Genomic DNA, 27,124 nt, shown 5'->3' on the forward strand with positions numbered 1-27,124 from the left:
CGAGAAGCCCAGACTGAAAAGACAGTGTTCTGATGTCAGCATTATCCATCTAGACTTAGCACAAGCATCTGGACTTTGAAGAATCCCAGCTTCACCTCCAAGAAAGATCCCGAGATTGTTACCAGTCCAGACCTTGAGAGACAAAGTACGACACCCCGGTGCCTAGCCAGAAGTACTTGAGTTAGCTCTAGTAAATGGAAAGATTAAATCGATGTAATTTAAACTTCTCCTCCCCAGTGGAGTCCAGCAGCGCAGGCTGCCAAAAAAGCACCCATGCCCTTGATGTCTCAAGCAGAGTTACTGTAAAAATAGAAGTAGTGGCTCCAAAGTTTTTTCTTTGCTCCGTCTCTGGAGTTGGCTTTTTAAAACACGAAATCATTCAGGTTGTAAAGCCGCCATTTGTTTCTAGCAGGTGAAAGTTTTTTGTGAACCTTCTTAAAGTAAATACTGCCTAAATATCTGAAGACATGATTTTTCTCAGCCCACCCTGCTCTCCCGGGGCTGTGCCCTCTTTGCTGTACGAGTTCTTAGTCCGCATTGAAATGCCCTCATGTCCTGTTTCTCTCCGTGGATGTGATTGAGTTTCTGTTCATTTCTCCATTGCTCAAAAGGTGTGTTTCCTCCAGCACTGGTATTTGAGGGAGAAATCCTAAAACCCAGGACGGGGAAAGTGGGTGGGTGGAAAACTAGAAATGAGACGAGAAGAATAGCTATTCCTGGCAAGAAAAAATCTTTACAGTAACAGGAGTGTTTAACAGACAGACAAAATACCTTCAAAATATGCAAATCTCTGTTTATCTTAAGAGAATTCTACAGGGAACAAATCCGTAGCATTAGCAATTACGACTTAGCTCAGAAATTGTTTTTTTTTCCCCCTCATCATACTTATAAACATCAATGTAGCTTAGAGCTTCATGTTAAAATGTTTTTCTGCTATTTCTTTTAAGAGTTATTTGTTTAACATGCTTTTATTATCCTAGATGATGTGATTTGGGAAGAAAGCATTACTTCTCTTATCAGCTTTGTTTGCTTTCCAGTTGTTCAGAGAATTGAGCTACCTTAGTAGTTTATGAAGTAAGAGGCATTAAAAAGAGAGCTCATTGCTGATCAGATTGAGCCACTTCTGAACGGTGGCTATCCTGGCAAAGGGGATTGACGGCTTAGCATTTATGCAGCAGGCGTGTTGGAATAACACGGCAACAGAATCGCAGGCGTCTTCACTCCTTACACGCTGCTACCTCCCAGCTAGTGCCTTCGTAGCATCTAAATTTTTGAGAAACAGGACGCCCTAACTCTTTACTCCACGTTGCTTGTTCAGTCTGACTTTAGTGAATATTGTTCCTTGAGTGATGGGTTTGAAAGGTAAGTTGGTGTTTATTGTAGGTATTATAGATCGTGTATATTCTATCATTCATCCATGTACTTATGTACTCATTCATTCATTCAACAAATATTTACAGTCTCTAATGTTGCCAGGTCCTGGCAGATTTGAGTACTCTTTTTTTTTTTTGAGACAGAGTCTGGCTCTGTTGCCCTGGCTAGAGTGAGTGCCGTGGCGTCCGCCTAGCTCACAGCAACCTCAAACTCCTGGGCTCAAGCGATCCTCCTGCCTCAGCCTCCCAAGTAGCTGGGACTATAGGCATGCGCCACCATGCCCGGCTAATTTTTTCTATATATATATTTTTAGTTGTCCAGATCATTTCTTTCTATTTTTAATAGAGACGGGGTCTCGCTCTTGCTCAGGCTGGTCTCGAACTCCTGACCTTGAGCGATCTGCCCGCCTCGGCTTCCCAGAGTGCTAGGATTACAGGCGTGAGCCACCGTGCCTGGCCTTGAGTACTCTTTTAACTGAGTATTTCCAACTCTCTTAAATATATATATTGCCTACATTGTCATGTTAGAATAATGTCAAATATGGCCTTGTCAAAACAACCAGTCAATGGGGTGTCCTTGGCCTCGAGTGTTAATCTGTGATTGTTTTCTAATGAGTTCGATGGTAAATTTGATGCCGGCAGCTCGCATAGGGTCACTGGGTGAGGGGATGGCTCTGTCCCATATGGCTGTTGAGTCATTCATTCAGCAAATATCCACTGAGCACGGACTGTGTGTCACTGTGCTGGGTGCTGGTTCCTCTCCCTTGGACTTGCTGGATGATGACAGAATCTTGTCAGAACCTCACTAATTGATGCTGTAGATGTTTTGCTGAGACAGTTCTAGCCCTCTCTTCAATCAGCCTTCCATCTCTGCCCTTCCCATCCCTTGCATCGATTGTACTTTATCTTCTCCATCCTGCATCTCCTTCCCTTCTTCCCCCGCCCCAGCATAGACCCCATAACTAGCCGTTTCAATAGAGGACTCTCTACCGCCTCTCCCTCCCTCATGTCTTCTTCCACACTGCTTTCGCCCCCGCAGCTCCCAGCTCCCAGCTCCCAGCTGCGTCTTTGATTGCGTCTCCTGCTCTTCATAAGCTAACGCGTGTTGCTGGTGGTACTCCCAAAACCATGCTGGGTACCTGTGCGCAGTTCTGGGCAAGCCCTCGTGGGCTCATCCCTCCCCGTGTTGGTGGTTTTCAGTTCCTCTCACTTGCACATTGACTGTCCAAGAATTTTCCTACTGCCCTCGAGCCCGAGCCCTGCCCGCATCGGATCTCAGCAGATGATTTAATTCTCCTGTTGCTATAAAGATGGTGTGCCTTGTTAAACTTCCCTCTTCTAAATTCAGAATGTTCAACTTTTTTTTCCTCTTTGATCACCTCCTTAGTCTGCAAGAGGAATTACCAGTTTATTGAGCAGCTGCTACATTCCAGGCAGTGTGATTCTCCATGCCTAGATTCTGCGTCTTTCTATTTCCCATGCCCCTCCATCCATCATTCGCCAAGCAAACTTGTGCTCAGTGACTCCTGAACATCTAGCGCTGTTAGACGTTACTTGAAGCAATGGTGGAGCGCTCCTGGCCTGGGGGAGGAGGCATTTAGTCACTCGCATATTAAAATGTGCCTGACCTTTGGCCAACGTAAAAATAAAATACATCTGGAGTACGTGGGATGAGGTATCTCCTCTCTAAAGGTGGCATTTGAAGTGGGTTTCAAAGCATTCATGAGGCTTTATTGATCAAAATAGGGGAAAAAGGCCCTTTAAGGGGAAAGAACAGCATATGTAGAGATTTGAAAGAGCAAGGAATGTTTGGAAACAGCAAGTAACTGGGCGTTGTGTGGGGTTAGTGGAGGAGGACAGCAGGAGAGAGGGCCGGGAAGTTGCACCAGGGGCCTGTCCTTCCAAGCAGAGGAATTAGGACTCTCCTCTGAGAACAGGGGAGCTTTGGGAGCTTTGCTAGCAAGGGAGTGACTTGATCAGATCAGCTTTTGTTTTGGATGTTGTTTATGGTAGTAGCAGAAGGTTCTTGGAGTATTGCAGGAGAGAGATGATGGGGGCTGAGTGGTCGTGGTGGTGATGAAAAGAAAGGGGACAAATTTGATGGATGCATGAGACTAAGAATTGCCAGGTGCTGCTGATGAACTGAATGTCAGATGAGCTGCAGTGACTTTTTCCTGAGCAGGCAGAGTAGCAAGTTTGAGGAAAGAATGTTGAGTTTGGGACATGTTGAGTTTTGGGGGGTATGATGAACCTTGAGTGGTAGAAAGATAGTTATTCCACTAAATATAGTTATTGCACTGAATATAGTTATTAGTATACAGGATGGAAGTATTTTTCAGGGACCCAGTATGGGACAATCAGTGGATAGCCGAGGGAAAGCATGCGTGGTGGTCTGGGGGAACCTTGAGGGACACCATCATTGATTGCGGGGCTGGGGGAGAGGAAGATAATGTTCTTTAAAAAAGACTGGCGGGGGGGCGGTGAAGGGTCCTAGTGTCAGGCTGAGAACCAGTTCGTGCCCTTAAGGAAGCTACGGGAGAAGTTTCAGAGCAGCTTCAGTGTCAGGTGAGACAGAGAACCTGTGGTCTGCTGTGTTTAGCAGCGTTGCTGGGCATGTCCAGGGGCCGTGTGCATCTCTGGCCTGCAGTTGTAAATGCTGCCTCCAGGGTTCTGCCCCAGGCCCCTGCCTGGATCTGGGGGAAGGACTTGATTCTCACTGGCTTCTCCTTGAGCTTAGGAACTGCTCTACATCCCCTTGCCTGAAGAATTGTGTCCATGGTGAAGAAAGTTATAGGTAGGAGGTAGAAACGTGGAGAATAGCACCCTTTCAAAAAGCTTCGCTGAGCAGAGGAAAGAGGGTGTAGGGTGGGAACCAGAGAGGCAGAAGGGTAGCCGGGAGATGTCTGTCTGGGATCCGAGTGCCTTGGGTGTATTTACACGTGAGCTAATGCAAGGGACCAGTGCAGAGAGGGAGGCTGGTGTCACAGGAATATGATCCATGGGAGGGCGTGGGTTTAAGAATGAAGGCAGAAAGTGAGCAACCTTTATTTTCAGAAGGAAAGGAGGAAAAGGCAGAAGGATGGAGATACTTGGTGTTGCGTGGGGGAACTCCCTCTGCCTTCTCCATCTTATCACACTCCGGCACTCGGAACCACTTGAAACCATCAACGAGCCCTTCCTTCTTGAAACTCGCTTCTCAATTCTCTGTCCCTCTCCAGGACTCTCCCGCCGACTGTGCCTCCAGAGTGCGGTGGACAGAGATTGGATGACTTCGGTGCTCACATTTTTGTCTGCTAGCTTTGTATAAGTATATTCAAATATTCCTGACCTTTAGGGTTTTTTCTTTTAAAAATAAGGTGTGGGGGGGTTAATATGTACTTTACAAGGTAGTTGTGAGGACTAGAACTTAGTACTCAGTAAATGTCACTCTTCCTATGTCTTGAATATAGGATTTGACCATGGTTGTTTCTGAGTATCTTTCTCCTCTTCTCTCAATCTTACCCACTCCCTTTGAACTGTCACCTCTGTGCTGATAACTCCCTGCTAGCTTTTGTTTTCACTTCTGCTTCTCGCCTGAAAACAGCCTCTTCCCTCACTTGGCTGTTCTCACAAGAGCATCTTTATTCTCCAGAAAACCTGGGCCTGAACTCTGAGAAATATTATCGATGTCCCCTCAGTTCCTACAGTCAGACAATTGCCAGGTATTCGGTTCTAACTGCATAACGTCTCATTCGCTCATTCATCTGATATTCAGGTGTTTATCAAACTACCTGGAACCCTGTTAGGTCCAAGATGTAATCCCTGCCTTACGGTTAAACAGTCAGAAAATTAGAATATAGTATAATGATGGCTCTGCAAGAGTTTCGTATGAAACTTTCTGAGACTCCGTGGGAGAATGCCTGTTCCAGACTTGGTGAGGTGGTCTGGTGAAAGCATCTCAGCGTGAGTTGAATCGTGAGGCTCTGCAGGAATCGGCTCCACCCAAGTTCACGGCTGAGGCTTAAAGGTAGAGGGCCTGTGCGTGGGGAGGCACAAAGGCATTGCAAGACTCGGCCTACCTGGGAAGCAGGCGGTCGTGGAGGGTGGCTACCAGGTAGGCAGGGGAGGAGAGGAGAGTGGGAAAGCGCAGGGGAGAGGATATGGCCACATCATGAAGTGTGTGCCACACACAGCACCGTGCAAAAGAAATAAGATGACAGCCACAGAAGGAATTTTAAATTTTCTAGTAGCTGCATTCAAAAAAGTAAAAAGAAAAGTTATAAATTATACTATTATGTTATTTAACCCAATCTATCCAAAATATTATCATTCCCATTTGTAATCAATATTAAAAATGCATAAAAGACACATTTTACACTCTTTCATACTAAGTCTTTGAAAAATCATCTCAATTCAAATAAAATTTCACTGGGAATATTTGCTTTGTATTTAGATTTTACAAAACTTATATTTAAAAAAGTAGATTCACATACCCAAGCTGTTTGACACATACTTAAAAGCTTTTTAATAACTGAATTGAGTATCAGTTTTTAAATATAAACTGATTTATGTTAAAATTACATGTGTATTTAAAATTCAGTCCTGTAGTCGCTCTAGCCACATTTCAAGTTCTCAATAGCCACGTGCGGCCAGTGGTTTCTGTGTTGGACAGAGCAGGCCCAGAGGATATCTTCCTTGTACCCGGTAGGCAGCAGAGTGCCAGGAAAGCATTTCAAGCAAGTGGGATCACATGATCAGATGTGCTATGTTGTGGCCAAAGTAGGAGATTCATTAATTCACATTCATAGTCATAAAATGATGGAACGTTCTCCTAGACAAGGGTATGGAGAAGCAGATGTTATTTAAATAGCAGGTAGAATGGATGGAAATTGGTACTATGGGAAGTAAAAGAAAAGGACGACTACCAGATCATTTCTGGTTGGGAATGCAGTCCCTTCCCTAAAAACCCAGGAATAGAAGCTGGCTCAGTGTTTGGATGGGGGAAGAAGTCGATAATTTCAGTTTGAGGCAAAGTTTGTGGTTCTTTTCGGGCACCAAAGTAGAAGTAGCCAGAAGATTGTAGGAACAAGGGCCTGCAGCTCTGAAAAGATATTTTGGTTGGCAAAAATGATTCAGGAGTCACCAGGATAGAGCAGTGAGTTGAAGCCATGGGAAGGTTGAGGTCTTCCAGGGATAGTGCTTCAGAGTAGAGCTTGGCAAAGGACTGCCCTGTGGGCCAAATCCAGCTGTCCCCTGTTCTGTGTAAATAAAGTTTTATTGGAATACAGGCATGCCCCTTTGTTTACGTATTGTTTCTGGTTACCTTTGCTTTACAACAGTGGAGCTAAGTAGTTGGGACAGAGACCATATGGCCCACAAAGTCAAAAAAATATTTACTATCTGGCCCTTTGCAGAGGAAGTTTGCCAACTACTTACTGCTTTAAAGTTTGGAAGCGCTGAGGCTGGAATTTTAGGCAAGACGAAACATTTAAGAATGAGCCGAGAAAAAGGATGAGGATGCTCATTAAAAAGAGTGAGAAGGAGCCACCAGATACACAGTCAGAAAACCAGGAACGAAGAGGAAAACCTGGAGGCAAAGAGAAAAGAGATTTTCCTTTTCAAGACAAACAATATGAATGACAGTGTCACGTGTTGTCAAAGGTCAAGTAAGGTGAGGATTGAAACGTGTCCATTGAATTTGGCAACTGCAGGCTTATTAGCGCGGTAGGGATATTTTCAGCAGAGAAGTGGGGTAGAAGCCAGCTTTCAGAGGGCCAAGGGACCAGTGGGAGGGGAGAAAGTAGACACTGTGAGTACAGCCTTTCACCAGCCGGCAGTCCCAGAGAGAGATGCCTGAGGTCCAGAAGATGATTTTATGATTGACACGCATACTTGACAGAGGGAGAGTAGAGTCTGCAGGGATGAATGGGAGAGGGACACTTGGGGGTGAGCAAGGAACCCCAGAAGCAGCGGGAAGAGGATGGGAGGGCCATCCTGCTCTTCACCCCACCTTTACCACCTCGTTCTGTGCTGAACAAAAGCATCCTAGCCTGTCCCTCAGCATCTCTGCTTTAAGCCCCATCTTGGGTACTTGGATCAAACTTAAGTTCACCACATCCCAGCCCTTCCCTGCTCCCTGCTAATCAGGGTTTCAACTCTGTCTTCCTTGCCAAGCTTGGCCACCTCTCCCCGCTGTTTGCTTGCCTGCGCTCTCCACTTCAGCCTGTCTCAGCTCTCTTTGTGCCCGGCCTCTTGAAGTTGAGTACTCCACTCAAATGTCTGGGCATCACCTGAATCCTGCCACCCTGACCCATAATAAGTGTGCAGGTCAGTAGTATCTCTAAAGTAGAAATTCAAGCCAAAATCACAGGTCTTTAAAGTTTTAAGGCACATCGTAAATTTATGATTGAACAAGAAATAGAACTCATTGCTTTGATCCCATAAGAAAAAGCAGAACGAATTCTTATGGAATACTTTTCTCAATCATGACACTGTTGACATGTAGGAGCAGCTTATTTTTGTTGTAGGGGCTGTCCCCGACAGCAACATTGTAGGACGTTTAGCAGCATCCCTGGCCTCTGCCCACTAGATGCCAGTAGCGCAAGCCCTGCCCCCCACAGTTGTGCAAATCCAAAATATCCTTAAGACATTGCCAAATGTCCCCAGGGGAGGGACAACTAGCCATCAATTGAGAGGTACTGATGTAGAAGAACAGATTGTTAGATTTTTGTCCCCCTGATGTTTTCTGTTATTCCCAGTGTATCCTTCTCTCTCATACTTTGCATTTTTAATAGTTGGACCCAAGGGAAATTATCCTAAAGGTATGTCTTATTCCAGGCAGCAGACGTGGAAACCACCCACTTATGGCTGTGTACCAAGCTACTAGTGGCTCTGTCCTATCCCATCTCACTTACATCAACTTACATAAATCAAAACAGGTGCCCCAGTGTGTGAGCTGATGGTTGGTATCACGCGGCTACTGTATGTTAAGATCTTGAGGTCTAACGTGAAGCATGTTGCACCTAACACACCTGTCCCAGCCTCCCTGCCTGTTCCAAATCAACTATTCTGTTTTTACATTCTTCAATCAGGGGTGCTCAGATAAAAGTGAGGTCAGAATTCTCTCATCATGAATATCCACCTGTTGGAAGGAAGCCAACTTTTTGGAAAAGAACCAGAAGCTTTTACAAACATGGGGACCTATCAAATCATATTCAAATTTCTTATTTAAAGTTCATGAATTCATAGGAAAGGAATAAAGGGAAGACGTGTTACTTTGGAGAGCTGTTTTAGGGAGTGCTGAACACACCCAGTTGCAGTGTTATGAACGTCTCCCATTCAGCATGGTAGACTCAGGTCCCCTCTGCTTCTGGGGTGGGAGTTGTCAGTAGTGGGGATTTGGTCATGGGCACCGTTTGATCCCTGTTCAGTGCAGTTTTCCTGCTGTATAGACACGTGCTAGGTGCACTAATAATTAACCACTTGTATCCACAATATAAGGTACAGGTTGCTAATCCTATCGGCAATTACTAGCATGTACATTCTTGACTTCAACAAACTGCGTATACAAAGGAGAAATGCCGCTGAAAAGCCAATTAAAGATTTTCTTTAGATTTCTAGGCTTTAAAATGATAATCAAAAGACCGCTTTGAACAAGGCCTATTTGCAGTATTACCCTCTGCCCTGCTCAGCATTCTTCCCTTTAACTACAACTCGGTAAACAAGAGCTAATTCTTAACAATAACCCAGAAAGTCTAAGCTGTCATTAGAAGAAATGTTGACTTTATTGATGTTGTATTCCTCATATAGCCAGGAGACAGCAAGAAAAACATTTTTTTTAAATTTAACTGAGAACACAGTCGTACTTCAGGTTCATTTTATGACGGGGGAAGAGTATTCTGCACTTGAGAATTTTTCAGTGGCCTCTCAAAGGGCTGGGTTTTATGAGCTAGTAATAATCACTGTGATTTATTGAACACCTACTATACACAAGGCACTTTACATATATTATCTTTGTGTGCTCTCAGAGCACTGTGCATTTTTCATAGTAGCACATATCATGGTTTTAATCTCCACTTATTTATATGGCTAATTGATTAATGTGTGTCTTCCCTATTAGACAGTCACCCACATGTTGATGGGATTGTATTGATTTTTGTTCCTCATTGGTGCCCTGACACTTAGTATGGGACCTGGCACATATTAAGTACAAAATAAATATTGCTTAGAAGGATGAGTGAACCCAGATGCAGATTAGTATGATTTTATAGATAAGGAAGTGAAAAGATAGAGTGGTCAGATAGCTTGTTGAAAACTTAAAATTGGCAGAGCCAGGAATCCAGCCCAAGTACTTCTGCTCCCTTTGGATCACAACTGCCTTCTCAAATTTTAATATGCACGTGAATCACCTGGGGGATCTTATTAAAATGCAGGTTCTCGTTCACTGGGTCCAAGATGGGCCTGAGAATCATCATATCTCACAAACACCCAGGTGGAGCCCCCGCTGTGTCCACAGAACCATGCTTTGTGTAGTGACGGTCTGCACCACAGTTGCGGTGTAAAGAAGACTGATCACTGCCTTATCTGTTGGAGGTATACGTGGTTCTCTCTGGAAATTCTTGTCATGAGACAGATCCCTTGTACTGGCCTCCTAAGGAAGGCACCACAGGAGTCTACTCTTGAATAAATACATTGGCTGTTTCTGTCAGTTGATTATACCTTGGGCTATGATCTTTTCATTTTCAAATGGAGAATGTGGGCAATGATGTGCTATGATTTTTTCTTTCCATTCCTTTTTTTTTTTTGGATTTTCTGAGGCAGAGTCTCTCTTTGTCACCCCAGGTAGAGTGCAGTGGCATCATCATAGCTCACTGCAACCTCAAACTCCTGGGCTCAAGCGATCCTCCTGCCTCAGCCTCCCAAGTAGCTGGGACTACAGGTCATGCCACAACACCTGGCTAATTTTTCTATTTTTAGTGGAATGGAGTCTTGCTCTTGTTCAGGCTGGTCTTGAACTTCTGACCTCAAGCAGTTCTCCTGCTTCAGCCTCCCAGAGTGCTAGGATTACAGGCATGAGCCACCGAGCCTGGCCGGGCTGCGATCCTTGATGAGAGTCTTAACCTGGGTACTAAGGATGCTGGTGGGCTCTGTTCTCTCCATTTTATAGGTGAAGAACGTTGAGACCAATCATTTTAAATCCGTATTTTAGAGACAGGATAATAAGTGTCATATTCAGTACCAGGTGTTGTTTCTGCCCTAAAGATGTCCAGGACCTCCACCCGTCATATTTACCGTGGAAATGACAAGGAACAGCAATACCCCTCAGGAGTTTCTTTGGGTGTTTAGTTGATGAATGAATCCTGCTGAGAATCCAGCACAAGACGTCAGGTTGTCCCTCCATCAACTCCAGAGCCTTCCGGTGGCTCCAGCACTGGGCAGGGGAAGAGAAACTACCATCAGTGTCCCCACTCTTCGTGCCCACTCTGCCTCTTCTGGGCACTCAGGCTCTGCCTTTCTTGTCGGTTTATCTGTGACAGTATGGTTAAGGCAGCTGGACAGAGGACTTCTATTTCCTTCTAAATATCCTCCCTGGCTCAGCACTTCCCTGTGGCTCTTGAGAAACGTGTACAGAAATTGGCTTTTTCACTAATCAGAGTGGGGAATCCAAGATCTAGGTGCTGATCTTGCCATGTGATACCGCACGAGCGGAGCGTATCTCCGTGCAGAGGGGCCTCTCCGTCAGAGCTGGGATTGCTTGTTGCCGAGCAGTGTGATGCCTTTGCCAAGCCCACCTAGCTTTTGTCACGGGCTGCTGGCTGTTTCACACGTTCTGTGCTCAACCCCTGCTCGGTGTAGGGAGATATCTGGGTTCTTGACTTTCAGGCTGGCTGGTTCTCTGTTCTTCCCAACCATTCACACCTGTTTGATCCATAATCTTAGTGCCCGATTGGGGCCTACCCTTCCTTCATCATGTAACATAGTGTCACCATTTCTGTGTGTAGGATTTGAATACACGCATGTGTACATTGCCTTCTAATTGCGCAGTAGTAAAAACTGAAGGGGCGCTTTAAAAAAAGACTTACTTTAGCTCTGCATTTTGAAGAACACTCTCAGAGACTTTCCTTTATGGTGTTCAGCTGTGCTAAATGGTCATGAAAGGTGGTTTAACAAGATGAGAACTTTGGAGTTAAGGGCATCATCATATCATTGAAATCATACGGAAAGTAAGTTGGCAGATGCCTGTAGTTTGTCTTGAAGTCCCTTATTGAAGGTCTTGCCTTAGTTCTGTTCACGTGGACAGACAAGGCACAGGAATTATAGATGATGAATGAGGAATACACCACTGATGACATTTTCTTGAAGCACATCATGTGCTTTCACATCTTTTTACATTAGGCTTTCTCCCTTTCATTTTTATTTTTCATTTGTTTGGGAGTGTTATTTCAGTTTTAATCTATGTAAACTATATGCCTAGGCCTTTGGATTAATGGACTTTCCAAAGGTAGTGATTAAAGGGTACAGATGTGGGAAGCCACACACACAAAAGAGAGCTTGTGTTTTTCTCTTTTCTTTTTTGTGTATATGTATATATAAAATTGTTCCCATTTTATAATAGCATCATGGACTTTTGTTCCTCTGGAAAAAAATACTGTATTTTATGGAATGATACAATCTATGAAGCATTTTCCCCATTATGTAGACACCGTGTCTTTAAATTATAGCAATTTCTTAAGATTTTAAGGCAAAATGAGCTCTTCGAAGTGTGATTAATAGCAGGGAAGGAGGCTAATGCTGGGTCATCAGTGGCACTCCATTACAAAAAAGGTTGGACTAATAAAAGCATCCGTCTTCTTGACCAATAAAACATTTGAATGATATGTTTATAGTTTTTATCATATAGTATAGTTACTTGCTACTAAATAAACTCTGAACTTCCGCTTTGGAGTGGTGGCACTACTTAGGTGGCTGATGTACCAGTTTTCTGATGGTGTGAGAAATGGCAGGTCTGGGAGGGAGGCTCATGGGTGGAGCTCCCAGTTTGATTTTCAGGGTATCTTCTACAAGTGTAATACCCATGGCCCCAGGAGCCTCATTTGCTTTGAGGGCAAGAGTGGAGAATCTGGCTTCTTGGTTGATTAACCCTTTAGCAGTTAAGTGTACACAGTAGGCCCTCAGTAAGTGCTTTGTGAATTGCATTGTTAGGAACATAGTGCATAAGCATCAAGAACATAGCTGGACGTCCATGTGGGTCTCTTAAGGCTCCTATAGCTCAGTTCCCTGGTACGTACATGTTATACCACTCACAGGTGGGTTGGGAGATTTTTAGGTGGTTCATAAATCATTCACCAATTCTCATTATTGTGATTTGATGTTGAAGCAATTCCATTTTCAGTTCTTTTTTAATCCTTCTGATAAAGCCAAGGAGAAAGTCTCAATTTGGTACTAGTATCTTTAATCTGTCTCTACCAGTTGTAAGCTCATTATTTAACAAAGAAAGAACATGGCTCCCACTCAGAGCCTCTGAGGAACAGCAGGATCTAGCTAGAATTTAATAACATTGGTTAGGTTTTATTACATGTATTATAAAACTCTTTCCCTTCTACAAAGGGTTACATACTGGTTTTCCATTTAAAGAAATGATACAAAGTTTCCTCTGAAGACAGATTTGTTTATCAAAAGTGAATCATTTTAAAAAATGACAATAGGGTAGGTGTAGACAGAGATGGCAAAAATAACAAAGACAGAAGCAAAAGTGAATGCTTGAATTTGGGAAACTGGCTCACGTGTCCACTTCATTGGCTCAACTTCCTTGGACTCTCAGAATTTGTAAGATTTTCATCCCAGAGAGGAGTTATGAGAGGAAAAATAAGTCCTTTCCAATATTAAATCCCCCCAGAGAGCCTCCTTAGAGCTATTTTAGATTTTTTAAATAGTTTATCGAACTGCTTATAAAAGATTTCTTAATCAATGCACTTTTTTTAAAAAAATAAAACTTTTAAAATTTGGGATCCTTAGGGAACAAGATAAGTAACCTGCACACATGGAAATAAAACCAAAGGTAAGTTAGGACAAGTTTAACACCACTACTGGGAAAGAGGAAAGAAGACACATTGTTTAGCCTACTCATGGTAAGGACTCATCTTCCAATACAAAGGATCGCCCCCCATGTGGGTAATTAATTATGTGCCTAGGTTTAGCTTAGCTTTAAAAACTGCATGGCTCAGTTATTGGCCTTTATCAAGGGATATGTTTATAACTCTTTATATTACTATTTAAAATGATAAACTTTGTTTATAATCCCTTACCAATATTCTGGTTTGTCCAGGCTTCAGGAAAAAAGTAAATAAAAATTAAGCTCGGGAGAACCGGACAAGTGTTGAAGTGCAGAGAGCAAGGAATCAGCATTTTCTCATGAAGACAGGAGAGAGGGGATGGCAGGGCACAGCACTCAAGCTTTGCTGCCGCTGCTGTCTCTCTCTTTTTTTTTTTGTCTCTTGAATTTTCACTGGGACATCCGTTGTATAAGGCACTACACCTTTCTTTGCTTCCTGGCCATCCTGACCACATACCTAGGGTAGCGAGCATGGAGCTTGAGGACATTCTGTTCTCAAAGCATCGGAGGAAGATTCTCTGTGTTAGTTGTTCCAGCAGCCAGACTTGCATCATCATTCAGTTGAGCAAGTCTGGTTTTCTTTCTCAAGGGCAGTAGAACAGCTTCAGCCTTAGAGGGCTTTCGAGGGCAGAAAAGGGAGTTAGTTCTTGGTGTCCCTTCCCTACGTCCATAAGGTATTAGCAGGTCCGTGAGCCTGAGAAATTGCCTCCTGCTAGGACACTGAATGCTCCGTGGAAAATTTCTTCCCTAGGTGCTGTGGGGCGGTGGGTATGTTGATTTGGGGAAAGGAGATTGCCAGCAGAGAGGGATTTGGGAAACAAACCACAGTGCAACAAAACAAAAACATGAAAGAAAACATTCTAGCTACTTTGTGACGTCAGGTTTGCAGAACAAAGATTAGATAATTGAAGCAGGAGATGGAAACAAGAGCTGCTAGAGAAGATTGAGAAGTTGGTACACAGTGGAACTGGGGAGGGTGTGTGTGTTGAGGGAGGGAGACCAACACAGCTTTTATTGGTTTTTTTTAGACAGAGTTGAAAATTCCAGTAACCTAATTGTTAATAATGTAATTGCCGGAATCCACTGATGTGTATCTGTATTTTTTTAATGTAATTTTCTTATTTCCAAATTTTGCTTTGGGTATCCAGCAGATAGTGTTTTGCTGTACTTTGCACCGAAATAACGCAGAATTTTAAAAAATTAATTAACTGATTATAACTGCAAGATACAGATAACCAAACTTTTTTTAAGTATGTTTTCCTTATTACATTTTAAGTAATGGAGGGATGTTATTCACACGTATCACAATTAAGTAGTTTAATATTAAAGTATCTGTAAAATAGATTGAAACTAATGTTTTAATTGCAAATTGTATGCCTAAATATAGTATCTGTGATAAAGCATGATAATTTACTTAAAATACACAGTAATCTGCCATACATTATAGTAGTATATATGAGGTGAATTTTTAAAGATTAAACATTTCTTCTTAACACTTTTTTGTTAGTGGACAAATTGAACTTACTATTCACTCTGGGCTTTGAAGACCTAAGATTTCTTTGATAAGCTAACAGAATGAACTCCTGAGTAGTTATATGGAACATCAACTGATTGATTTATTTATATAACCTTTTTAAGGACAAAATTGTAACCTGCTGTAGTTTGATTTTTGCAGAGTGGTTGGGAATGCTACAAATCTATTTGTGGGCCCATTGAACTTAAAGGTACCTTGGAACAGACTCTTGGTATGGGGAGAAAGGGTTTTCCTTCTAGAAGAAACATTCAAGATCAGAATCTGTGTGTGACCCATGTATTTCATTGATAAAAGAAACAAATGCAGATTTACTCAAGCATGAAAACATTATGGTCTTTTAAAGCTGTTTTCAAATCCAACCTTTAGTAGTTTAAACAATGTGGATGCTTTATTTTTATCTGCACGCCAGGAAATATTATAAAAGGGTGTTGACTGAGCTCTCTTCGCCTCATTTGGGGTTGAGGTTGACCTCTTTTTCTTATAGGAGGCTGTGGGATTGTTTTGTTTTGTTTTTTGTTTTTTATTTCTAAGTAGTGTCACCAGTAAAGAGTTAACCGGATCTGACTTGATTCACCCTGGCTTATATGATGATGAGTAATGCGATGTTGGTAACAGCAAATTGTTGTTTATAAGCAAACATGGCATTGTGCAAACAAGCAGGCTTGGGCTCCAACTGGTTTCATTTCATGGTGGTCAGCAGCTGATCTATGTAACATACAACCTTTCTGCCTCTCTAAATGTCAGAAGAATGACTATTTGTTTATCTTGCCTTCTTCCCAGCTGTTTACTCTGTAATGCATTTACCTCGACCTTGATTCCTGAAGAGTGGCCCCTTTCTCCTCCCCAGTTCTGTTTACGTTAGCCCTGCCCCTGGTGTCACCTATGAAATCTGTTGATTATTCCACCTGGTTAATGTTAAATTGCTCTTGTAAGATGATGTGTTTGTTCATAAACACAAATGCTGGGCCCCTTGTTTACTGTACCCATGGCAGCAATCGTTATTAAACAAATATTGCTTTGTTTGCGGGTGTGAGCAGCAGTTTATCCTGCAAGGTCTGTTTAAAACACACACACACACAAACTTAAATGCTAGAATTTTGATAAAGAATGAAAAAGGGGAACTTGTCCCTGGAATGTGGTTGAAACAGACTTAGGTTTGCTTTTCTTATCTTTTGCTTGGATGAAGGGGCTGGCGAGATTAGCAAGTTGTTTGGTTTTTCTAAGAGATTTCCTTAGTGTAATGATATCTATGCAGTTGTTTGCTTTTTTCAGAAGGGAGAGAGCTCTCCTGAAAGGCCACTAGCTCAGTAATAGAGCATCAGATGGCTAGAAAATTCTTTGTGGAGCAAACAAGGACTTAGAAGGTGTAGGAGAAAAAGTCTAGTACTATGAACAAGGCAGTCACCATCGAAAGGTACAATCCGTGGATTTTGTATTACTGTGTATGTCTTGTGTGTTGCCGTGTGGGCTTGATATGATCCTGTTTGATGCATGTACTCTGTCAAGTTTGTAGAAGGTAAGATTAACTTTTAACTTGATGTTTTCAGAATAAATCCTCCCTGATACAAATGGAGACATTTTAACTGGGAAAAAACTGTACAGTTTTAATATACATTACATGTTTTTAAAAGCTAGCGTTTGCACTCTTCCCTGTGACTCTTACCTGTGTCATTTTAAAATGAGTTTATGCTTTGTACCATTTCTAGTTAAGTAAAGCAAGCGTGTGTCTCTTTATTCAGCTCGGTATGTATGTGTAACTCTTGTCCCTTGGACACTGGGAGCCACATTAGATAAGAACTGAACATTAGCCCGTCCTTTGTCATGTTTTGCAAACAACAGAGAAAACTCAGTTCACATCATTTTTGTTTTGTTTTGTTTTTCCAAGTTATTGTTTGTTGCTGCTTCTGAATTTTCCTTGTGTTTCGATACTAGGCATGGCCTCCTAGCATTTGCTGTAAATTACAGAGATACAACACAGACTGGGTGGGGGTTGGGGGGTCGTGACCTTCAGAGGCAAACGGTGGTGTTTTTTATTAGAGAAGGCTTGCTAATCTGTCTATGAGAGCAAATTTCAGGGGGAAATACATATATATATGTGTATATATATATGTATATATACTGGAGTTTTTAAAGAATAAAATTAAATAATTATCCCTTTCACACAACGGAGAGATGGGAACAGCAGAATTCTGGAGGCCTGCATTCGCTGAGTGGCCATGATGCCGTGGACATATTGTTCGTTTTGGCCACTAGAGCGATTCGGGACGGGAGACGAAGCGGGGGAGACGTGAAGTGTGTCATCGAACATGCCAGTCATTAATCGATGTTGTGAACCTGGCCCCCTGTACAATAAATGATATAAAAATATGGAAATGAAAAAAATACACTCTGAACTGGTTGTTGGTCACTTTATTCCACCAGGCTGTTTGTGAGAGTTCAGCTGTTTGAATGTTCAAATGATTAAAGTTCCGCAGGCTTCGTTAGTTCTCAAACTTAAAATCTATTTTGTTCTGTAAAAATGCATTTTAATTAAGCTCCCCAGAGCACCTGGCCCCGTCACGCCTGACCTTCAGAGGCTTCCTTGTGGCAAAGCAAACAGCCTAGCACTGCGTTGGCAAAGCTCCTTTTCGGTCTCTATTTAATTATTTGAGCTCGTCTGGATTAATATGCGAGGGAGTGGATATGCATTCTCCTTTGTACTTCTGCTTCCTAGAGCGGCTCCTTTCTAACTTCCATAGTTTGCCCACAGTTGCTATGATTACAGCACTTGGAGTCTTGTCTGCTGGGAGAGAAGGGAAACAGGACCCACTGTAGCTGAAAATCTAAAAAATATAAATTTAGACATCTGTAATTTTTAGAGGGAGTGGCTTGTTTTCTGCATTCATTTGTGTCTTGTAAAGATTACAGTGTCTGGGAAAGTTTAACAGAGTTCTTAAAAAGTGAGACATTGACAGTTTCTCTGAACAACATTGCTGCCTTGCTGTTGGAATTCAGAAATCCTTTTTCCTTGGAAATATGAAGTCTCCTGTCTTACCGTTTGAAAGCCTGGTGGAGAAGGGAAACCTTTGCTTTGGGTAGGAACCTTATTTTATTACCACACTATTCCACCAACTCTGTTCTGAGTCACGAATCACAGGAGAATTAAACATCCTTCTCTCTGCCATTTCCAGTCTATCTGAATTGTCCTCATGTATGGTGGGATTTTTCATTGGTTGATTATCGTTAAATTTTCAGTGACTGGGACAATCCTACTTCCACTGAGACCTAACAGTGGCTTAAGTTACTTTCTGAGTTTCAGAACACCAAAACAGTTAGTCCTTCCAAAGAAGTATAGGAAATAGAGTATTTTAGAAGTAGGAATATAGAAGTTGCTAGCTATCCCAAGCCCTTGATCTCATTTGATCAAGAGTTTGGACTTGGATTTTTCTGTCATTTAATCATTTAGGCAAAGATTCGGAGCAGTTATTTATTAAATTCCTGTTAAGTACAAGGTGTACCTGAAAGGTAAGTGTAAAGTAAAGGATTTTTTAAAAAATTATAACATATTATTTTTATTGAACAGATGGAGATGGAAAGGTGAGGAAGGAAGCTATTTTAATTTGAATGCCTTTTTTCTATTTAATTGATAAATATAAACTATTTCTGGTTTAATTGATAAATACAAATTAGTTCCTATTTCTTTTTTCCTCTTTTGAAGGCAAGAGAGCTACCCTATTACGTTATAGAAAACAAGCATTATTTCTCTAAGTTCTCAGCAACTTAGGGTTCTTGCTTCCCTCGGGCCCCGTAGCTATAGAAGCTTCCCACTGGCCATCTGACATGCATCTTGCCTGGGCCCTTCCTTTTTTGCACCAAGCCTTGCATCTCCTACATTCTAGAGGGTAGGCTAGATGAGTGGCCCCCTTAGGACACAGAGGTTGTGCTTTCTAGGAGGGATACTCCTACAGCTGATTTGTTTTTTCTCCCTGGGAAGCCTGGCCCATCACCTCCGTGATATTTTCAAACTCTACTCACCTGAGACCTGGAATGATTCCAGTTTTGCCCTGGTCTCCCATATGGCAAAATAAATGACCATGTTTTTTTGTTTTTGTTTTATTTTGTTTAAAAAAAAATGCTTTTGACAATTTCATTGCTCCTGAACTTTTTCTTCCTAAGTGTTAAATGAAATTCCAGATTTTTAAAGATAGATGTAGACATCTATAGTGCACGATGAAGTTGATAATACATAAATCATTTTTAACAACAGGTAATATGCATAATTTATGGTGTTACAGTGCTATCTTTTTGATATTTATGATGGATAATGTTCAGTTTTTGCCCTCATATTACTGCTTTAAATTATACCACAAGAAAATTAATGAGAAAGTAGATTTATGGGTTTCATTTGTTTGTCAATTCGGAAATTAATTGGGTGTTAATTTTAGCCGTCCCTCATCAGACCAGGACTTTAGTATGTGTGCATTACTTTGCATTCATTGTAGCTTACCTCCCATTTACTGTGGGTCACTAGCTTTGCATACATTAAAATAGCCCTCCGGCTCATTCCCTTGATTACTTTTTGAACTGCCATGCATTAGAAAATTTACGCCTTTCTGTTATAATTATGAAAATTTGGTATTGGAAGATGGTGCCTTCATAACACAGCACACTGACTTCGCTTCCTAAACTTGGCTCTTGGGTAGCCTTTCCGTGAAATGGGTCCCCTTCCAGTGGCGGCAGTGGGTAGACAAACGGCGGTGTCTGGAGGGTTCATTCACAATATGTGGAAGTCATGTCAGGTCAGGAAATCATCGGCTGCTGTAACTCTTTCCCTTGTTTTGTTCTTCCTCCTCCCCCTTATTTTCCTTGAGGCGTATGCTACGTATGCAGCCCCGCTGTGGACAGTGACTCCACACCTTGGGGCCAGTTAGGGCACCTCCATCGTACTCTCCCCTGTCCTGCTTCCTTAACCTCAAGGTTTCATTTGTAGTCCCCTCCACCAGTCCTTCGTCCCCTCAGTGCTACCTGCCTCAGTAGCATCTTGCCAGGTGATGGGTGAAGAGTTTTAAAGCCTGTGCCTCTTGCTGGGAAATGTGATGTCTCCATTGTGGAAGTCTTATGCGGAGGGTCTGACTTTCACCTGGGATGTTTTCTGTTGCTTCATTCCCTCTCTGTGTTGAATGCAATAAGAGTAAGGAGCTGGCTTAACATCCCAGGCCACCCCACTGTTTGCCTACTAGGGGAAAAGAATCCATGTAGCTGCACCTCGCTCCGTACAACTCCTTTGTTTGCCTTGTGTTGCCACATAAACCCTTTGCACATTGACAGGGAAGCAGTTGATTGGCGTGATGAGACCCAGGAATAAATGTATGCTTTGTGTCTTAATACAGACAGATTTGTCTTCCTTTCTCCTCAATGGCATGAACATGATTATTGAGGGTTTTGAATCTTAATGATGCAACATGAGAAATTTAAAAAATAACATCTCTTAGAAATAAAGGTACCCGACTCCCACCCTTATTCTTTCTCGGTCTACAAACTGCATGGAGTTAACTGATGAGAAAGTAACAGCCACATGTTCAGTATTTCTAAAATAATGAAATTCATCTAGTCAAATTCTCATTCTTTGCCTGCCTGCCTGTCTTCCTTCTTTTTATCCTTCTTTCCTTCCGTCCTTTTTCATGAGCTTCTGTTATCTCTTCAAAATTACCTGCCATTTTCCTTCTTCCCTTGTGGATGGATAAACAATGAGAAAGAGAATTTTTCTTTTTGGATGAGGGGAGGACTATGCAATCACTGTAATCATCTTCCTAAAAGTGGTTTCACCATTAACTTCTCTTCTCCCTGTAGAAGTAGAAACGTATTTTACAAAACTATGTTTAGTTTAATTTACACATCCTTTCATGAACAGACCAAGTTCTTTAAGGGCATTTATTCTGCTTCATATAAATAATTGATCAGCCAAGTTAATTTACTTCTGCCTGACTTGGTCAACCTTAATTAACTGCCCTGGAATCAAGACTGAACTTTTTGTTAGCTTAAAATCTTTCACAAGCATGATAACAAGGGCTTTATTTTCCCTAAATTTTCAGCATCAACACTGTAACCAAGGAAATAATCATAATAATAAAGCACTGCTTTAATTTACTATAAATACATTGGCCTGGACATTATGAATTTTCCAGAATACTTCCAAAGAGCAGCCCTGTTGGCAACGGCAGCAAGTAAGCATGCTGAACTCAGTTCTTATCCTTTTCTGCAAGTCCCTCCAGCACAAAAATCGATCTTTTGAAATCAGTAGTGCTGTAATGTTTCCAAGCAAGATGAGAAATGGGTCGTTTTGGCTTCTTTAAGCTTTTCAACATCTATGCAATTGTGGCCTCAGCCTTTGTAGGGTTGTGCTGAATGGATCATGTGATTTAACCAGGCCAAGCTCATTTGGAGAGGCTGTATAGGAAGGCAGAGGCAGGTTTGGCTTGTTTCTGGAGAAAGGGCTTGCTGGGGGGTATGGTGTGGCTGTGCCCTGCAAGTGCCATACTTTCATACTCAGGCACTTTGGATAAGTATACAGTGTTTCTTGTCCGTTTGTCATGGAGCAAGGCAATTCATTGGTTATAGGGAGTCCCAGAGGGAAGTGAAAGTTATGCAAACTGGGACAGGCTTCCTCCAAGAAAACAGGGAACAGTGTTTCGTGATAGAGAAGACAGATGCCTCTCCTATACATTGCTTTGCTCTTAGATCACTCTCATAGTGTAAAACTCAATAGAAAAAGAGTTGTTTGCTCAAGAGTGCTGACACTTCATTGTTGTATTTTAATGTCTTTGTCCACCTGCCACCCTCATTGTTGTCTTTTCTGGAACTTACTTAGTTTTCTTTTCACTGATTTATTCATTCACCGCCTAGCACAGGAGTTTACAAACTGGAAATTCTCAATCATTTATTGAATGGACAAGTTCATGTTGAAAGTGGGGAATAGTTATGGCTACATCTATCCCTTAATTCTGTGGTCCCCAGCCCCTGGGCCAAGGACCGATACTGGTCCGTGGCCTATTAGAAACTGGGCCACACAGCAGGAGGTGAGCAGAGGGTGAGGGAGCAAAGCTTCATCTGTATTTACAGCCACTCCCCATCTCTCACATCACTGCCTAAGCCCTGCCTCCTGTCAGATCAGTGGCGCCATTAAATTCACATAGGAGCGAGAACCCTACTGTAAACTGCACATGTGAAGTATCTAGGTTGTGCTCTCCTTATGAGAATCTCATGCCTGATGATCTGAGGTGGAGCTGAGGCGGTGATGCTAGCGCTGGGGAGCAGCTGCAAATACAGATTATCATTAGCAGAGAGATTTGACTGCACAATAAATGTAATGTACTTGAATAATCCCAAAACCATTCTTCCTACCCCCCAGTCCATAAAAAAATTATCTTCCATGGAACCAGTCCCTGGTGCCAGATTGGGGACCACTGCTTTAATCAATTGAGCTTCAGTTTTCTTATCTATAAAATGGGGATAACATTTACCTGCCTTATTTCCCTCATGTTATGAGTTTGAAAAGTACATCAAAGGGCTTTGCAGTTTATGAAGCGTGGGACAGATATAAAGGCTTATTAAATGGCTTGGAACGTTCGATAGAAAATATTGCTGGCCCAGGCACTGTTAGAAATGTTCTTAGACATTGACACTCCTATTTTTTCACATGTGCTTTTCAAAAAGCTGTTTTCTCCTGATTGGTGTGGGAGATTATGGGAAATTTTAAATCTTCCAACCTACATACTACTGTTAGCACTTGACTAATTAAGGACATCCTCAGACCAAAATAATCCTTTATGCAATTTTGGTCTCAAAGCCTGCACTCTCACAAACCTGATTCACAAGCCAAGCTGCTTGGCCTGATGCCTGCAAAACTTGTACTGGAGGACTTGGCAGTCTTCTTTGGAACGGCATGGAGCAAAAACGGGGCCTTCTCATCAAATTGTGTGTTGGAGATTGTTCTTACTCCACCCACCAGGATGGTGTCAAACCAAGGAAACAAAAGCAGGACCAGTCTCTTAGACACCTGTTCTCAGGTCTGGGGGCCCAGTGGTCACACAGTCTGAAAGCAGCATTGCATCAGGACAGGATGTTTGGCTAAATATGCCCCATTCTGAGGGCTGCCTGAGAGTTTATATACATGCAATGCTTTTGCCTGTGGGGGTAGGAGGGTCCTGTCCCCGGTATGGGTAGGCATTCCTGGAAGGTTAAAAAATCATTTTTTTCTTTAGGTATAACTTGTGATATATCCTAATAATTAAATGGGCTTCCTTACTGCCTACTCTTAAGATACCATCCTATCCCTTAAATACCGGAACACTGTGCCTTTTCCTTACCTCTGTACAAATGGGCAAGATTGTGGAAGAGACACTGAAACACTGGGGTAAAAAATACCTAGTTTTACAAATTGTTTTCTCTTTTGGTGATGAATAAAGGTACATGTTGCCACGAAGTATCTCATTGCCTGATTCTTATATCTTAGGGAAGGTTTTAGTTGCTTTTTGATAGCTCCTTCTCTCTGTGGACAGGGAGGACATGAATGCAGCTTTTAAAGGACTATAATTACTGGAAAGTCTGATCTGAAGGGACTAGCATGAAAAAAAAGAATAAAAAAATAAAGAAATGGAGTGAATCAGCTGTTGCTTCTGAGTTTGTTTCCCACCTGTTAACAAAAAATGCCATTCTTAATCCACCTCAGAATTGGATTAACTTAAAAAAATATATATCTTCTGGGTTTGTGAAGTCTATAGTCAAGTTCGACCATACTGTGCACTGAAAGGAAATGAAGAAAGATGTGAATTTTTCTGCTTTTAATTCTTCCATTTGGTTTTTGTGCAAGTCTGCAGAAAACAGACTTCAGTCAATTTCTAGCAAAGAGAACAGTGTCCTCTAAAGATGTCCAAAGTGTTTTAAGTTTCCCCGTTGTCACATATTTCACGTATGGGGAAGAAATCTGCAGCCCTGGTTGTACATAAGCCATTCCATGATTGGAACAAATTTGTGTAAAAGTTTTCTGCCCTTTAATCTGGGATTGGTATTTCACATTAAAGTCTTAATTATTCGAGCATTTCTCAGCTTTGATGTTTGAACCGTCAACTTCCTTTAATAACCCTTGTTTTTCTCTTGACTTTAAAAAAACACATTGTGGTTAAGAGCTTTGATTTAACAACTGGTTCAAATCCTGATTCCACCATGACTAGCTCTGATATATAGCGGACAAATCAGAATACTCTCGTGGAGCCTTAGTTTTCTCATCTTCAAACTGGGGATAGCAGTTTGCACCCACTAAATTGGAGAACATATGTAAACCATCTGCAATAGGGCCTACCTGGCACAACACTGGTGATCAATAAATGGTAATAATACATGTCTTTTGTCAGCTTTGGGCATCTTTTCCAAGTCTAGAGCTGAACTGGCTCTCTGGGATAATGGTTTTGTGCCCAGAGAGTAACAAGGATGAATGTGAAATGTATTTACACCTAGGAGATACGTTCTAGCTACTCATTTTGTACTACATACATTTTTTTCTATTAGACATTTAGTACTTTCAAATTCAGACCTTTTGTTAGGTCTACCTGGGCAAGATTTTTCTCCAAAATTAAATATAAGACCCCAGACCTTTCAAGTCTTAAACCAAACTAGATATCAGTAATACAGCAAGAGAAACATCTAAATTTGAATGAGATTTCCCAGGTCAGTTTTAACCATAAAACAAAGATCAGAGTTTAAATTTATTTAGCTTTTATAAAGTGGAAACTTCTCTTTCCTCTATCGCCCTCTCTCTCTCTCTGAAAGTGGCCTATCTTATTGCAATGGCCAATTTTGAAGTGTTTCAGTGCTCGAATGATTCCAAGGAGAATGAATCTTTAAAATGCTTTTTGGTGTTTGACTGTTAGGTTTTTCCAGCACGAATGACCTCAGGGGGCCTCCTGGTAATGCCTGTCTTCTCTTGACAGACGGAAGTTGGAGACTGTTTCTCTGAGAGCGTAACATCACCACCCAGCACGCCTGCACATACTAAAGTTTAATGATATACCTAATATGCTCTATAGGATAACTTACTGGTTTTCAAGCAAAACATCCAGGTTTAATGAGAGAAATTTAATCCTGAATTCTAAGTTTATCTAAAAATATTTATTTTTTTTTAAGAAGAAAAAGAATATATTTAAAGCAGTACTGCTAAAACTTGAATCGGGAACAATAGCTTCATACTCATAAAACTAGGGGAGTGGCCCACTAATGAGGGATACATTGAGTGAAAGAAAATGACAACTGTTTACAGATTTTGGCAACATTTAAAGTGTGGGGCCCTTCTCCTTATGCACAACAACTGTTTTAACAGCTGCTTTTTTTCTTCTTCTTCTTCTTTTTTTCCCCCTCTCCTGGAAATCCTTATATCAGGTTTTTGAGTCATGATGCAAGAATCTGGGACTGAGACAAAAAGTAACGGTTCAGCCATCCAGAATGGGTCGAGCGGCAGCAACCACTTACTAGAGTGCGGCAGTCTTCGGGAGGGGCGGTCCAACGGAGAGACCCCGGCGGTGGACATCGGAGCGGCCGACCTCGCCCACGTCCAGCAGCAGCAGCAACAGGTACTGGGCTTCAGAGTCGAGGGAGGTGGAAGGCGCTGGTGCGGATTTCACCGCGCCATTTTACACTCCATCGCTACCGATGTTTTGTGCTCACCTGTCTCTCTGTCTGCCTGACTGTAAGCAGCATCTAAAAGGCCACCAGACCTCTAGGGTTCCTACTGGTTGGCTTCAGAGACTAATTTTCGAGTCCTTGGGCCTTGGAAGTCTTGGAAGTCCCCTTGTGGGGAGCAGTTGCTGAGACGCAGATTGAGGGGACCTCTGGCTACTCCCTTGCAGCCCCCAACGTGTCTGCCTAACCTTTAACTCTTTTGAATAAAATTACTCTTTGGAGAAATGATTCCCGGTGCTTCAATTAGAAAAACAGAACAAAACAAAAATGGCCGGGCTTAATCCTTATGAAGAAGGAAACAAAATAAGAGATAAGGGACGAAAGAGAGAAATAAGAGATATAAGGGGGGAAAGGTTAGGCGGATAAGGAAAGTAGAAACAAAGACGGCAGGAAACATCCATAACACAGGCATCAGTGTAGGAAATTGCTTCCCGCTACCTGTAGGAATTTAGGGATATAGAGTATGTATGAAGGTTTCTTGTATTTATGTGGCAGTTGGTGTGTGGCTAAATCTTACTGATGTTTTAAATTATCTCTTATGGGTGCCTCCCCAAAATGCGTATCAGTGCAGACATACTCACTCGTGTTAAACACTCTTTATAGTTATGGAAGTGAGTTACCTGTAAGTGACTGGTAAAATATTTCCAAATGGCACAAGTGACCCAAGAAATGGTGTTTTCTTGGCAAAACATTGACAGAAATTCAAATAAGTAAATGGCATTTGCTTGAAGACTGGCTTTGGGTTCCCAGCCTCTTTTGGAATTAGGAAATAATACTAGTTTTTGTTAGTGATAATGGATGGTTTGTGTTCCATTTTTGTCCTTGATTTATTTATTGCATACATATAGTTATAGTGTCATTTGGAAATAGGTGGGAGGAAAATGGTGTATCTTTGGGGCTTTCTGGAAGACACAGGAACTGCTGGTGGGGTGGGGGAAGAGGAGGGCAAAACCTTTTCTCAGACCATTTTCTTGGAATCTGTATCAGAGAAGCTAAGGAAATACCTTCTTATGTTAGGGATACAGCTTTTAGACAGGCTCTAAAGCATGTTTTATTTTTTCTTTGCTAAGAATAAAAATATAAGGAATCATTAGATTGTTAGCCCACTACAAGTTGGTGGAACCAATATGATACCATGGAGCCTGTTGAGGGTAAGATACAACAGAGAGAAAGAAAGGGAAACTAACAGACAAGCCAAAGTTTTAATCCAGGGGACTTGCTGTGAGTGATTTGATCTCTCTGTCACTGGCAGCCCAAACCCATTTGTGCCTGAAGCTTGGGCTCCCTTTAGCTGGAATGTGCTGTTTGTTGTGTATAAACTTTGTGCATTTAAGTTAATGCAGATGGCCACATTCTAACCAATGAGGTTGTTAGCAAAAACCCTCAGTAAAGGGTATCCATGTATGTGGGCTGCAT

The 27,124-nt window shown here is 41.9% G+C and overlaps 1 pseudogene across 1 annotated transcript in view; it reads left to right on the top strand.

Moving 5' to 3' along the window:
- Positions 1 to 25,895, top strand: part of LOC105817022 — a 127,512-nt pseudogene extending 101,617 nt beyond the window's left edge. The window contains exons 2-3 of the transcript XR_001137814.1: positions 25,409 to 25,599; positions 25,721 to 25,895. The product of XR_001137814.1 is annotated as a forkhead box protein P1-like (transcript). The remainder of the gene's footprint in view (positions 1 to 25,408; positions 25,600 to 25,720) is intronic.
- Positions 25,896 to 27,124: the final 1,229 nt, after the last annotated feature.

Source organism: Propithecus coquereli, unplaced genomic scaffold (genome assembly GCF_000956105.1).
Source record: "Propithecus coquereli isolate 6110/MARCELLA unplaced genomic scaffold, Pcoq_1.0 Scaffold391, whole genome shotgun sequence".
NCBI lineage: Eukaryota > Metazoa > Chordata > Mammalia > Primates > Indriidae > Propithecus > Propithecus coquereli.